Source organism: Carcharodon carcharias, chromosome 3 (assembly GCF_017639515.1).
Source record: "Carcharodon carcharias isolate sCarCar2 chromosome 3, sCarCar2.pri, whole genome shotgun sequence".
NCBI classification, from domain to species: Eukaryota; Metazoa; Chordata; class Chondrichthyes; order Lamniformes; family Lamnidae; genus Carcharodon; species Carcharodon carcharias.
In genome coordinates, this window is record NC_054469.1 from 60,335,640 (window position 1) to 60,350,813 (window position 15,174).

The window sequence follows — 15,174 nt, forward strand, 5'->3', positions numbered from 1 at the left end:
CACCTCCCTCAAGATGAAGGGGTGAGAGGGCCTGCTGCGCGCGCAGCTGAAGATCCGCAGTGAGCTGTCGTTCGTAGGTGCCTTGCTAGACCCAGGTCAATAAACAGCACCTGTAGGTGACTGAGAACCAGTGTCGCCGAAGGCTGCTCATGTCTGGGGAGCTCGTTGGTCGCATCTGCCATCTACTGCAGGACTTGGTGCCACGGGGACATGAAGGGAATCCACTGCCAGTGGCCGTGAAAGTGACCTCAATTTATATGCCAGTGGCTCCTTCCAGTACTCCATAGGTGATCTGTGTGGGATCTCACAAGCCTCTATGCACAAATATGTCCAGGAGGTCAAGGACGCCATCTTCATGAAGGCACAGAGCTTTGTGTATTTCGCCCAGGATCACGAAAGCCAGGAAGCAACAGTGCTAGGATTTGCACAGATCTCAGGTTTTCCACAGGTGCAGGGTGCCATTGACTGCACTCACGTGGCACTCAGATCTCCAATGTAACAATCAGCCAACTACATCAACCGCAAAGGCTTCCAGTCGCTGAATGTTCAGCTGGTGTGAAACCACCACAAACACATCCTTCAGGTCTGTGCACAATTCCCAGCAAGTATCCATGACTCCTACATCCTTAGCAGGTCTCAGATCTCTGACATCTTCCAGAGTCCAGAGAGTCAGGGTTAGCTCCTCGGGGACAAGGGCTACCCACAGAGGACATGGCTGATGATCTCCATGCGGTGGCCTCAGACGACGACAAGGCACATTTCGTGACCCGGACTTCAGTGGAGCAAACCATAAGCATTTTGAAAGTGAAGTTCTGATGCCTCAACAGATCCCATGGAGCTCTGCAATACAGTCCCCAGAGGGTATCGCATATCATTGTCATTTGCTGCGCACTCCACACCCTGGCGCTGCAAAGTGGAGAAGGCCTAGCTGAGGAGGAGATGGAGGAGCTGCACATGTCCTCCGTTGAGGAGGGCGTTGAAGGGGATGATGATGATGAGATCCTCGAAGGCGAGGATGCCGGCTATGAAGTCATCGCACTGGCCAGATGAGGCAGGCACACTCGGGAGGCCCTCAAAGGCACAAGATTCATGGGGGATGGTAAAACCATAGAACCATAGAAAAGATATGGTGCAGAAAGAGGCCATTCAGCTCATCATGTCTGGGCTAGAAAAAGATGAAAAAGAAACTGGCTCGTTTTAATCTGACTTTCCAACACCTGGTCCATAGCTTTGAAGATTACAACACTTCAGGTGCGGACCCAGGTATCTTTTAAATGAGTTGAGCATTTCAGCCTCAACCATCAATTTAGTTAGTGAATTACAAATGCCTATCATCCTCTGCATGAAAAAGTTTTCCCTCATGTCCCCTCTAATCCTTCTACCAATCACCTTAAATCTATGCCCCCTGGTAATTGACCCCTCAGCCAGCGGAAACAAGTCTTTACTGTCTGCCCTATCTAGGCCTCTCATAATGATGATGAGATGCATTAACGACAGTCCTGACATCGTCACATTGCACCTGTGAACGTTTGACTCCTGTGTGGCTGATGGCAGCGCACGTACCCTCAGTGCTCAGGCTCATGTCATGGGGCTCAACAGAGGCTCTGATAGTTACTAGATTCCAGGAGGATGATGATTACGTGCAGTGAGGACACTCCATAGATCTTCACATAGCCTCTCTGAATGTCTGATTCCTGTTTGTCCAAAGGCATTTTGCTTGCGCTCTGTGATCAGGATCATATCATGGAGATGCAGCCATGATGTTTTAAATGCATCTGATCCTTTGTCAGCCTGCAGCACCTGTCCACTTCAGGAGCACAGTGTCACCGGACACAGATGCTGCAGAGATGGCGGGGTTGGGAGGATGATGGGGCCCAGGCCCAAACCCACCTCAAAGGTGCTGAGAGCACACAGAGAGAATGACGGAACTCTGTGATGCCTGCCCACGACATTCTGGCAGCAATGACAAGCACCATCGAGGTGCAGGCATCACTGATGTGTCCAGGGAATGTGAAGCTGGAACATCACTTTTATCTGAAGGCTGCACAAAGCATAGGGAAGAGACCCTGGACTGAGACACCTGCCTTTATCTTGTGCAGAAAGGTTTCACATCTGTGTGACGTGAACACTGCTCATCAGAACAAGGAGCCATAGGCAAGGAGACGTTCTTGGGATTTTATTTACAATAGTGAACATTATGTACAATTGATTAGCACCCGTGCCCAGGCTGTGCGACTATGTCTTCTTAACTGCCCGGTGGGCACCGCAGGGTCTGGGGTGCTTTATCAACCCTCTTAATCACATTTTGATTTGATGTTTGTAAGTTTCCTTTAAACTTTGTCTTTGGTTTTGCGGCTAACCTAACTTAGGGGCTGTGTTTACTTTATCCCTCAGTTTGTTAATTTAGTTTACTTGTTTGACTCTGAAAAAGTTACATCTTCTTAACTTTCTTAACTCTGACGCTATGTCTTGGTGCTCCCTAGACATCCACACTGGAGGTGGAGACAGCCTGCTGGCTGCTACATCCTGTCTATAAATACCTTGATAGGCGTCCTCTGGAGGGCCAAGACCTGAAGGGCCCTGGCCTGCTTTCGGCGTCCTGCTGTCTGGCAGTGGCACCCTCTTCAGCCTGTGAGCTGGAGCTGCCTGGGTCACAGGAAGAGGGGGCTTGGATAGGCCGGACACTCCTAGAGTCACGTGGGTGGATGGCCCTGGGGTGTGCACCTGCTGATCTTCCTCCCTCTGGGTGCCCGAGGACCCCTGGCTGACTCCTTGAGGAGGAAGGGAAGCTGGAGTGAGATCAAGCTGTCCTGCACCTCTCTTGTGTACACACTGTTGGAGGCCAATTATGGCATCAGTGATGGATTGAGCTCACACAGCAGTGCAGGAGCAATATCCTGGTCCAAGGCCTCCATGGCAGCTGCTATCCCACCAGTGTTGATCTCAGTGCGTTGGCATGCCGGCGCTATCACCTCAGACTGAAGGCGGATGGACTCCTTCATCGTGCCTTGTAATCTGAGGAGTGCAGCGGACATCCCTTCCTGATATTCTCGAGCTTGTCTTTGCAGCTCCAGTAACTGAGGTATGATTGAGTCTAGAGGCCCCTCATCTGACTCGGTCTCAGCAGATTTCCGACCTCCAACAGTGCTCTGAGTGGTGGAAATCTGAGAAGTCCCTGCCATCACCTGCTTTGGATCAGACAGTGTGATGCACTTACCAGATTGTGAGCCCGAAGCTACTCCAGAACTAAGTCCCACCGAGGTGTGTGTCCCTGCGCTGGTGGAGGGTGTGGGGAGCGCTGTGATCGGTCTTCAATCAGGGTGTCATCAGATTCTTCTTCCAAGGTGTCTTCAGGCGAGGACCCCTTCGGCTGCTTCTCAGATGTGCCTGCGAAAGCAGAGAGAGATGATTAGTGCGTGGCAGGGGACTGCGGAACAGGGGAGCTGACTCACAGCATGGTTGTCTGATGGATGTTGCACTGCGGGATCCTTGCTTGGTTGAGCTTTGCCGACCTCACCATCAGCACAGGAACAGTCCAGTTCATCGCTGGTCAGCTGAGTGACTCTATTTTCAAAGTCTGTGAGGACCTCGATGTCAGGAATTCCTCCACCAGTCTGAGACCTTTTTGTTGTGTGCTAGCTTGTCCTGCATGAATGCAGATGAGAGAGCATAAGCAGGATGCCTGCCAAGCCAGATGATAAGGATCCTGGCATGTGTGGGTGGTGAGTGGTGCCACGGACAGAATGAGAACATGATCCACAGAGCAGATGGAGGTGTGTGTGGTGGGGATTGGTGATGTCCTTAGGGCTGGCAGTGAGAGAGATCTCTGTGGATATGTGATGGGTTTGTGATTGTGTGAGTTGAGAGTGATGAGAAGAGTGACTTACCCTGATGGAATGGAGGAGATTATTCATCCTCTTTCGGCACTGGGTGTCTGTCATCTTTTGCAGGGCATTGGCGCTGACCACCACTGCCACCACCTCCCATGCTGGATTGGTGATCTTGATTGCTGGTCTTTGCTCAGAGCTGAGTTAGAGGACAGCATGCAGTAGGCACCTGAGGGAGGCGTCACCTGAGGGACAGCATGTTTCCTCCCTTTGGCAGCCATGATTTTGCAGCAGCTTCTGATGTCTTAGAGAGTGCTCGCTCTGTGCAGGCGTGCGCTTTAAATATGGCACCAGGATTACTGAAGGCTTGAGGTGACAGCAGGGCGGGCGAATCAGAGGGAGCTGCAGGTGCAGAGTGGATCAAAGCTCCTCTGTCCTTTCAGGAGAAGACATCCCATAACAATATTGAGAGGTCATGGACTGGCGGAGGACCCCCACATCTCCTCATCCTCTCCTGGTACGAGGAGGAGGCCTTGGAGCTTGAGAGGCGCCATGCACCTTGGTCAACCAGCCGTGGTGAGGCTGGGGTGTCAGATGAAGGTAAGAGTGCAGTGCACTGAGGTGAGAGTTTCGGATGCTGCAAACAATATTGTGCAGTCTCATTATTGATGGGAGCCTCCAGACTGGATTCCCCATTGATCATTGAAAGACGATGGCACCATGATGCAGATCTCCATTGTCTCACCAGAGTGCCTTGCATGCACAGTGACGGTGCGCTGACTTAAACTAATGACATGTCCTTCTTCTCCCTTAGACCTGCCACCAAGCAGCCAATCACAGGACCTCCAGGGACTACCCCTGACACGGGAGGACCACCAGGCTCCAGATGCACCTGCGTTACTCCCGCTCTCTGAACCAGGCAGCAGCAGATACCAGCACCTTGGCAGGCATTAGTTCGGTGGCTAGTGTCTCAGTGTACATTGGTGAGGGCAATTCACATTGGCTTGAGGTGCTGGCAGAAGCAGAGAGTGTCCAGGGCACCAGCAGTTGGAGGACTGCTGGGGACCAGGATAATGCTCATTCAAAGGCTGATGATGAGCCTCTGGTGTCGGCCATTAGGCGGCAGATGCTGGATGTCCAGCAGGGTGGATGGGAGGATCTGGCAGAGATCCATGAGGGTATGCGTGCTCTGGTCTCTGTTGAGGAAGAGTCCATGTGGAGCATGAGCACTGCGGTGACCCTCATGGCCGAGCGCACTGTTCCCTCCATGGAGAGAGTGGCGACTCTCATGGAGAGGCTGCTTCTGGAACAGAATCAGGTGTTCTTGGTGTTGCACTCGGCCCTGCAAGCCCACACACAGGGCACTGAGCTCAGGTGATCAGTGTGCATGTGTGAGATGAATGAGGCACCCAGTATCCCAGCTATGTGCATGTCTATCAAAGGCGAGCAGGAAGGTCCACAGCAACCTCACATTGGCACACGAGCTGCTTGCCATCTCTGCGGGCTCCTCTCAGGGCACTCTGGATGCGGGCAGCAGCTCCTCCACCCCTCTGCCAGTGACCGTGGTATCTGATGAGGCTGTGATGACTGGGGAGATGCCAGCCATGGCACTGGCCGCTCCCTCCCAGGTGGAGCCAGCACAGGCTCCAATGGCCAGAGGGCGACCGCCAAGGTCATCAAGGCCAATAAGACAACAGAGTCAGCAGGCTGTCTCCAATGCCACTGCCAGCAAGGGGGGAGCACCTAGATGTAGCACCCATAAACATAAGTTTAAAGCACCTCAAGCACAAGAGGGACTGGTCACAGGTGATCTTTTGTTCTCCCATTTTTTAATCCTTTTTTTTAATGGTGTGACTTTCAACACCTGATATTGTTCTGTTCATAATCTGTGAGTGCCAACATTATATTACATTTGCTTTTGTGTTATTGGCATGAGTATGCTTCATTTGTTTTGTAGGTGCAGAGTACGCCAGTATGTAATGCTGGACGTGGGTGGCTCGAACCTTTATTGCTCAGGCAGTATGTGGACATTGGAGGCAAAGGATCTCATTTCTGAGATCTGGGATGGAGGCGGCAGCCCTGGCATGAGGTGGGAGCGGTTCTATGGCAGCCTAGCTGAAGGACCATAAGACCATTAGACCATAAGACATAGGAGCAGAAGAGGCCATTCGGCCCATCGAGTCTGCTCCGCCATTCAATGAAATCATGGCTGATATGATAATCCTCAACTCCACTTTCCTGCCTTCTCCCCATAACTCTGATTCCTTTACTGTTTAAAAATCTGTCATTCTCAGTCTTGAATATACTTTATGACCCAGCCTCTACAGTCCTCTGTGGTAAAGAATTCCACAGATTCACTACTCTCTGAGAGGAGAAATTCTGCCTCATCTCTGTTTTAAATGGGCACCCCCCTTACTTGGAGATTATGCCCTCTGGTCCTAGACTCTCCCACAATGGGAAACATCTCTCAGCATCTACCCTTTTAAGCCCCCTAAGAATCTTATATGTTTCAACAAGGTCACCTCTCATTCTTCTAAACTCCAATGAGTACAGGCCCAACCTACTCAACCTCCCTTCATAAGAAAATCCCTCCATATCCAGCATCAACCCAGTCAACCTCTCGGGACTGCCTCCAATGCCAGTATATCTTTCCTTAGATAAGGGAGCCAAAACTGTTCACAGTATTCTAGGTGTTGTCTAACTAGTGCCTTGTATAGTTTTAGCAAGATTTCCTTATTTTTATACTCCATTCCCTTTGAAATAAAGGCCAACGTTCCACTTGCTTTCCCAATTACCTATTGACCTTGTTTGTTAGCAACTCATCACTTGCCTTGCCATCGCTCTTGTATTTTATTCAATTTATTAATCAATTATTCTCGTATCCTCACTCTTTACACTTTATTATAATTATTTTTTTATACACACCAATATTTATCTTATACTTAACAAGTTATCTTTAAGAAAAAAAGACTAGAGGTCTAATCACAAACTAAAGACCTTACTTTTACTTTAAAGACTAGAAATACTCACCAATCCTACTCACCAATCAGCTGCTCTCCATGCCCTTTTCCCTCTCTTGCTCTTTGATGGTCTCATACACTCTCACTGTTAAAGGCCCCTTCCTCTCACACTCGCTCCCTGTAAATTACCACACTGCTTCTCTCACACTCTTTCACTGTAAATGGCCCTGCTGTTTCTCTCTCACCCTCTCGCTGTAAATGGCCCCGCTGTTTCTCTCATACTTGCTCCCTGTAAATGACCCCACTGTTTCTCTCTCACTCTCTCACTGTAAATGGCCATGCTGTTTCTCTCTCACCCTCTCGCTATAAATGACCCCAATGTTTCTCTCTCACTCTCTCACTGTAAATGGCCATGCTGCTTCTCTCACACTCTCTCACTCTAAATGATCCCACTGTTTCTCTCACTCTCTTGCTGTAAATGCCCACGCTGCTTCTCTCACACTCTCTCACTGTAAATGACCCCACTTTTTCTCTCACACTCTCTCACTGTAAATGACTATGCCATTTCTCTTACATTCTTTCACTGTATGTGACCCCACTGTTTCTCTCACACTTTCTCCCTGTAAGTAACCACACTGTTTCTCTTACACTCCCTTACTGTAAATGACTCCACGGTTTCTCTCACACTCTCTTGCTGTAAATGACCAGGCTGTTTCTCTCACACTCTCTCACTGTAATGATCACACTGTTTCTCTAAGAGCATTGGATAAAGGTGTCCCTGGTGTCCCTGCCTCCCTGGAGGTTACCGAGGTCTGGCTCCATGCCCTCAGTGTTCTCCTCACCATGCTGCTCTTCTGATTCACTACTGGACTCATCATCTGTGGCCTGTGCAGCTGTATCAAGATCCTCTTCCTCCAGTGGCGCCCCCCTTGCCAGCGCCAGATTGTGGAGAATGTAACATGCATCCGCTATCAGTGACACCTGCTCTGGGGAGGTATTGTAGTGCTCCCGCTGAATAGTCCAGCCATTGGAAGCAGATCTTGAGAAGATCTATGGTTCTCTCTACCACCACCCTTATGGAGGCCTGGCTCCTGTTGTATTGTTGCCCTGTCCCTGTTCTTGGGTGGGGGAGAGGCGTCATGAGCCACCTTCTGAGGGGATAGCCCTTGTCACCCAGAAGCCATCCATCCAGTCAGGCTGGAGCACTGAAGAGCCTCAGCACCTGGGACTGTCCGAGGATGTAAACCTGCACAGACTTGCAGAATATGCATCTCGTGATCACACACTATCTGCATGTTCATTGAGTGGAAGCCCTTCCTGTTGATGAAGGCACCGGGCTCATCTTCTGGTGCCTTGATGGCCACATGTGTACAGTCGATGGCACCCTGGATGTGGGAGAACTCAGCAATCACTGCAAAGCCTCTGACTCACTCAGCCTGGCTGGCCTCGACTGTACAGAAATGAAATAAAGTCAATTCCCGCCTGAACGGAGCTTCTGTCACCAGCTTAATGCAACTGGACAGCTGATGGGGAGCCTCCACAAAGATCCCCCACCAGAGGCATGAAAGTTAAGGGCCACCATGACCTTCAGAGCCATAGGCATGAGGTGTCCACCCACACAGCCGGAGCTGACCTCAGGTGTGATCATCTGACATGGAGGTCACGGTTCTCCTGGAGAGGCGAAGCCTCCTTCGGCATTGCATCTCGGACATATTGAGGTAGCTGCATCGCTGCCTGTAAACCCTGGCAGCAGGATAGTGGCGTCTTCTGTGGCCCCTTCTGCCTTGGGCTACGTGCTGGCCCTGCACCCCTTGTGCCTGCTCCTTTCCTCCCACAGGTCACTCCCCTGGAAGCTGCATTGGGACACTTGGCCTCCTCTCCCTTCTGCCCCTCTCTTCCTCTCAGAGGAGGTGCCTCCAGGAGAGAGCACAATCCCCATTACCAGGGTAAGGGAAGGCTGTCTGATACCTGGAAGGGCCTACACAGTCCGAATCTTCAGGGGGCCTTGAAGACTGCAATAAGTCCTGAAATGACGTGTGGAAATGCTAACAATAAAGCCCTGAACAGAGGTGAAGCTGCCAAGTACCAGTAAGCAACCAGCAGCAAACTATCTCCAAAACTCCTCACTACTCACAGTGGCAATGCTGCTGACCCTTTTTATCCCGCCCTTGGATGAGGTTTTGCAAATTGTGGGGTGTCCACCTGCCTGTTTTGCCTGTGCGACGAGCAAAAAATCGCATGGGCATTGTTAAATCGCCTTAACTGGCCTCTTAATTAGTAGCGGGTGCAGCTCTGACTCCTGCGCGTACTCGCTCACCGAATTAGTGCACGAGTGCGCGATGACGTTGGGACACTCGCCCAATGTCATTGCTCATCATTTTATGCTCATTCGAGTTGGGTTCGTGCCCACCTGACGAGCAGAAAATTCTGCGCCTGAGCTATATTAATGAGCTAGACTGTGGTGTTCAGGGTATGATTTCAAAATTTACAAATGATATGAAGATTGGAAACACTGTCAACTGTGATGAGCTTTAACCGTTGGTGGATTGGGCGGACAACTGGCAGAGAATGCAGAGATGTGTGAGGTGATTCATTTTGACGAGAAGAATATGGAAAGACAGTATAGAAATAAAGGGAGAAACTCTAAAGGAGGTGCAGGAACAGAGGGTCCTCGGTGTATATGTACATAAACCATTGAAGATGGCAGAGGGCATGTTGAGAGAGCAGTTAATAAAGCAGATAGCATATTAGGCTTTATTAATAGGGACATTAAGTACAAGAGTAAGGAAGCCATGTTGACCCTGTATAAGACACTAGTTAGGACTTATCTGGAGTACTGCTTCCAGTTCTGGGCACCACATTTGAGGAAGGATGTGAAGAGAGTGCAGAGGAGATTCACAAGAATGATTCCAGGGGTAAAGAACTGTAGCTATGAGGATAGATTAGAGAGGTTGAAACTCTTTTCCTTGGGGAAAAGAAAGTTGAGGGGAGACTTGAGAGAAGTATTAAAGATCCTGAGGGGTACGGACAGGGTAAATAGTGAGAAACTATTCCTATTCAAGAAAGCATCAAGAAGAAGAAAAACATAGATTCAAAATAATTGGCAAAAGGAGTAAAAGTGAGATGAGGATTTTTTTTTACCTAGAGGGTGGGTGGAGTCTGGAACAAACATCCTGAAAGGGTGTTGGAGGCAGGTTCGATTGAGATATTCAAAAGGGAATTGGAGTGCTGAAAAGAGAGAATGTGCAAGGTTACAGGGATAAGGCCAGGGAGCTGGACTAGGTTGAATGCTCTTTCAGTGAGCCGGTGCAGACTTGATGGGCCAAATGGCCTCCTCTTGCACTGTAAAGTTTCTGTGATTCCCAAGTTGAAACATATGTTAATCTCATGAACTAACTGACTTACATACATGTATGTTATGTTCCTTCTGTAGGGTCGCTTTGCTCAGCGAACATGGTTTCACACCCATCTACTGGTGAGTGAGTTGGTAAACAAGGTACTGCAGATACAGAGACCAATATAAGATGAAGCACATGCTGTTTATTAACACAAGTAACAGAGCAATAACACGTGTACTTCTCCAACCAGACCCTATTCTAAACTACTGATTAACATTGTAGCCAATGCTACACAGCTATTGGGTAATACAGTCACGTGGCCAATCTGCTCACATTCTCTTATAGGTGTATTGCACCTCAGATTACCACAATGTAGGAGCACCTATACACCCTGTGTCATGAAAAAGTGTGCATTCTGAAAATGTCTGTTGCTCATATGATCACTGATGACATTTATGAAACTTTGCTTTTGTGCATCTAGGATAGTTCTGAGCACTTCATTTCTGCAGCTTCCTGATACCAATAAGTACACTATACCTTTATGAATGCTATCCCACACCCATCTTTCTCTACTGCGTTTACATTGGCCTCTAGAGTAGTTTTGGTATAATTTGCAACAGCAAGCTGTACCATGTGAAAATCATTGAGATTACATTTCTATATATGTGAAGATATCAAAGCGCTCCATTAGGGTTCTTTGTTGCATGGAAAAATGCTAATACCATTTTGATGTGAAAGGCAATAAAAGGGGTAAGGTTTTAATGTCTCTGCAATAAGGTTATATGCGAAAGTAAGTTCAACATAGATTAAAATAGATAATACAAACCCTTCAATATGTATTAACAGTTGAGATAAAACTGATTGGATGTAAAAATAAGTCACCTAAGGTGCCCATCCAATGCCATATAACTCATGAGCACCATATACATAAATGGTAACTGATATCTGATGTTGAAGCTGTTTTTTATAATATTAAGTAATTTGAAAGCTTTTTGTTGGTTTATGTCACTTTTGAGTGTGCCTATCATTTGGGTGTAGCCTGATACATGGGTAATTGACATCCATGCCAAACTTAATCATGTGACAACTTCATACATTATTGTGTGATTTTAGTGCCAAAGTGTTGGTGGTGTCTCATGGGAAACATAACTCTGCAGTAATGAAAATGCTGCAAGGCTTATGATCGACTTTGGCTGGGTTGCATTAGAAAATACATGAGAGAAAATAAGGGGAAAACAAACGAGTCATCCAGCTCAGCCAGCTCTCCCATGCTTTGGGTTCACATGTAGATCATTTACAACTTCCCTTCTGTTTTGGCTCCAAATATATATCCTTGATATGCATTTGATATCAAATTACTTAATATGGCCAAATGAGAGTTAAAAGCAGTCTGCCAGATACCAGATTTATCCTAAATGTTCTCCAGATGTTTACAGGCTAAAAAGAAATTAAATAGGATGCCTTGATATTTCCAGACACCTGCACTATTGTACTTTAAAGATACAAGATCTACATTTTTGTAAATTTCCTTGATATTAAGACTAGGTTCCAGTTGTGAGCTGTAGAGAAGTAGCACTGAGTATAAATCCAGGACAGAAAGAGGGGAGCATATCCATGGCCTACTAATGCATGATGTGTGGGAAGGCATAAGTGTGGCATTCACAGCCTGCCTTAGAAAAACAAAAGATTTGAAACTACTTATTTCTTTAAATTTATAGCCTTCAAATGGCACATAATCATACATCTGTTTTTTATTTTATTGTTAAAACATTTTCTTGTTCTCAACTTCATGTGTGCTATATGTATCCTGTAAACAATTTCTCCTGTAAATCACATGACTGCTGTTCACATTCATTCAGCTGCTGCCTTTGTTGGAGAAAAAGGGGTCATATGGAGAAAGTGATGGCAACTGAGGCAATACCAAAGCTTCAATTCCTTGCTCTTGAAAATCAATATTGGACTTCATTTTAAAAATACTATTATTTAATTCATAAACTGAACACTCAGTACTGCATCAGAGAAAATGTTGCATAGGCAGAGGTATTATCATTTCAGAGACACATAGCTTTGATTTGTACGGGGGAATGAATCCAATAAAAATAAAAACAGAAAATGCTGGAAAAACTCAGCAGGTCTGGCAGCATCTGTGGAGAGAGAAACAGAGTTAATGTTCTGAGTCCCTATGACTCTTCTTCAGAGCTGAAGAGAGGTAGAAATGTGATGTGCTGTTGAAGAGGGAGGTGGGGGTGGAGCAGGTGAAGTAAAATAGAAGGTCAGGAATAGGTTGGAGGTCGGGAGAGATTGAATGACAAAGATGTCATGGACACATAAGAAAATAAGAAATAGAAACAGAAGTAGGCCATTCGGCCCCTCAAGCATGCTTTGCTATTCAATAAGATCATGGCTGATCTTCTTGTGTTTTGATTTCCACATTCTCATGTAACCCCGATAACCTTTGATTCCCTTGCCTAACACAAATCTATCTATCTCTGCCTTAAAAATATCCAATGACCCTGCCTTCACCACCTTCTGAGGCAGAGAATTCCAAAGTCGCACAACCCTCTGAGAGAAAAAAAATTCTCCTCATCTCTGTCCTAAAAGAGCGACCCCTAATTTTAAAACAGTGCCCCCGAGTTCTGCACTCACCCACAAGAGGAAACATTCTTTCAGCATCCACCTTATCAAGGCCGTTCAGGGTCTTGTATACTTCAATCAAATCACCCCTCACTCTTCTAAACTCCAGTGGAAACAAGTCCAGTCTGTCCAACCCTTCTCCATAAGACAACCCACTCATTCCAGATATCAATCTAGTAACCTCCTTTGAACCGCCTCCAATACATTTACATCCTTCCTTAAATAAGGAGACGAAAACTGCACACACTATTCGAGGTGCGGCCTCACCAATGCCCTGTGGAACTGAAGCATAACATCCTTACTTTTATGTTCAAACCCTCTCAAAATAAAGGATAGCATTCCACTAGCCTTCTTAATTATTTACTGTACCTGCATTTTTGTGACTCATGTACTAGAACACCTCAGGATTATGCAGCCGTTTTCCATTTTAGTAATACTCTGCTTTTTCGTTCTTCCTGTCAAAGTGAACAACTTCACATTTTACCACATTAAACTCCATTTGCCAGAGTTTTGCCCACTCACTGAATCTAATTATATCCATCTGCAACCTCCTCATGTCCTCTTCACAACATACTTTCCTACCTAACTTTTTGTCATCTGCAAATTTAGCTAATATGTCTTCACTCTCTTTGTCTAAGTCATTGATGTAAATCATAAAATGTTGAGGCCCCAGTACAGACCCCTGTGGGACTCCACTCGTCACATCCTGCCAATCAGAAAAAGACCCATTTATGCATACTCTCTGCTTTCTGCCAGCCAGCCAATCTTCTATCCAAGCTAATTTGTTACCCCCTGCACCATGCACTTTTATATTCCGTAATAATCTTTGGTGTGGCACCTTATGTGGCACTTTATCAATTACCACAAGACAAAGCAAGTGATAATGATAGTATAAAAATATGAAAGCAGGTTTAATGGTGGCATAAAGGTTTACCCTGCTGAAAGCAAAACATGAAAACAAGATACAAACTGGCACTTGTGGGGATGGGGAGGAGAGGGGAGGTGGAAGAAAAATCATAATGGAGGACAGAGTTCATGGTCTGAAGTTGTTGAACTCAATGTTAAGTCCAGAAGGCAGTAAAAAGCCTGATCTGAAGATGAGGTCTGTTCCTCTAGTTTGTATAGGGCTTCACTGGAACATTGCAGCAGACCAAGGCCAGACATGTGGGCATGAGAGCAGGATGGTGTGTTGAAATGGCAAGCGACAGGAAGATCTGAGTCATGCTTGCAGACTGAGCGAAGGTGTTCCACAAAATGGTCACCCAGTCTGCGTTTAGTCTCCCCAGTGTAGAGGTGACCACATAGTGACCAGCGAATGCAGTAGACTAAATCGAAAGAAATGCAAGTGAAGCACTGCTTCACGTGGAAGGAGTGTTTGGGACCTTGGATGGTGAGGAGGGAGGAAATAAAGGGGCAGGTGTTCCATCTCCTGTGATTGAATGGGAAGATGCTGTGGGAAAGGGATGAGGTGTTGGAGCTAATAGAGGAGTGGACCAGAGTGTCACGGAGGAAATGGTCCCTACGGAATGCTGAAAAGAAATAAAGCAGCCTTCCATCCCATGGCTGTCTATTTGTTGCGTTGCTGCCAATTTTGCTTACAGTCACTGAGATCCAAACAAAGACTTCATTGTGTAACATGTTTTGCTACTTTTAAAAAAATATATTGTATATTTGGGAGATGGGTGATGCTGTAAATCAAGAAATGGAAGGGAGGGAGGAATTTAAGAAAATTACAATCACCAGGGAAGTAGTATTAAGCAAATTGTTGGAGCTGCGGGCTGATAAATCCCCAGGTCTGGATGGACTTCACCATGATGTCTTTGAAGAAGTGGCTACTGAGGTAGTTGATGCACTAGTTTTAATTTTCCAAAATTCCCTAGATTCAGGATAGGTTCTGTTAGATTGGAAAGTAGCAAATGTAACTCCTTTATTCAAAAAGGGAGGCAGAAAGAAAACAGTAAAATACAGGCCAGTTAGCCTAACATCTGTCATAGGGAAAGTGTCAGAAGCTGTTATTAAAGATATTATAGAAGAGCACTTAGAAAAATTCAAGGCAATCAGGCAGAGTCAACATGGTTTTGTGAGAGGGAAATTATGTTTAACCAATTTATTGGAGTTCTTTGAAGGCTTTGTGGACAGCGAGGAAGGCTTTCAAAGCTTGCAGAGAGATCTGGACCAATTGGACAAATGGGCCAGAAAATGGCAGATGGAATTTAATGCGAAAAAGTGTGAGGTGTTACATTTTGGAAGGTCAAACCAAGGTAGGACATACACAGTAAATGGTAGGGCACTGAGGAGTGCAGAGGAACAAAGGGATCTGGGAGTTCAGATACATAATTCCCTGAAAGTGGGGTCACAGGTAGACAAGGTTGTAAAGAAAGCTTTTGGCATACCGGCCATCATAAGTCAGAGTAT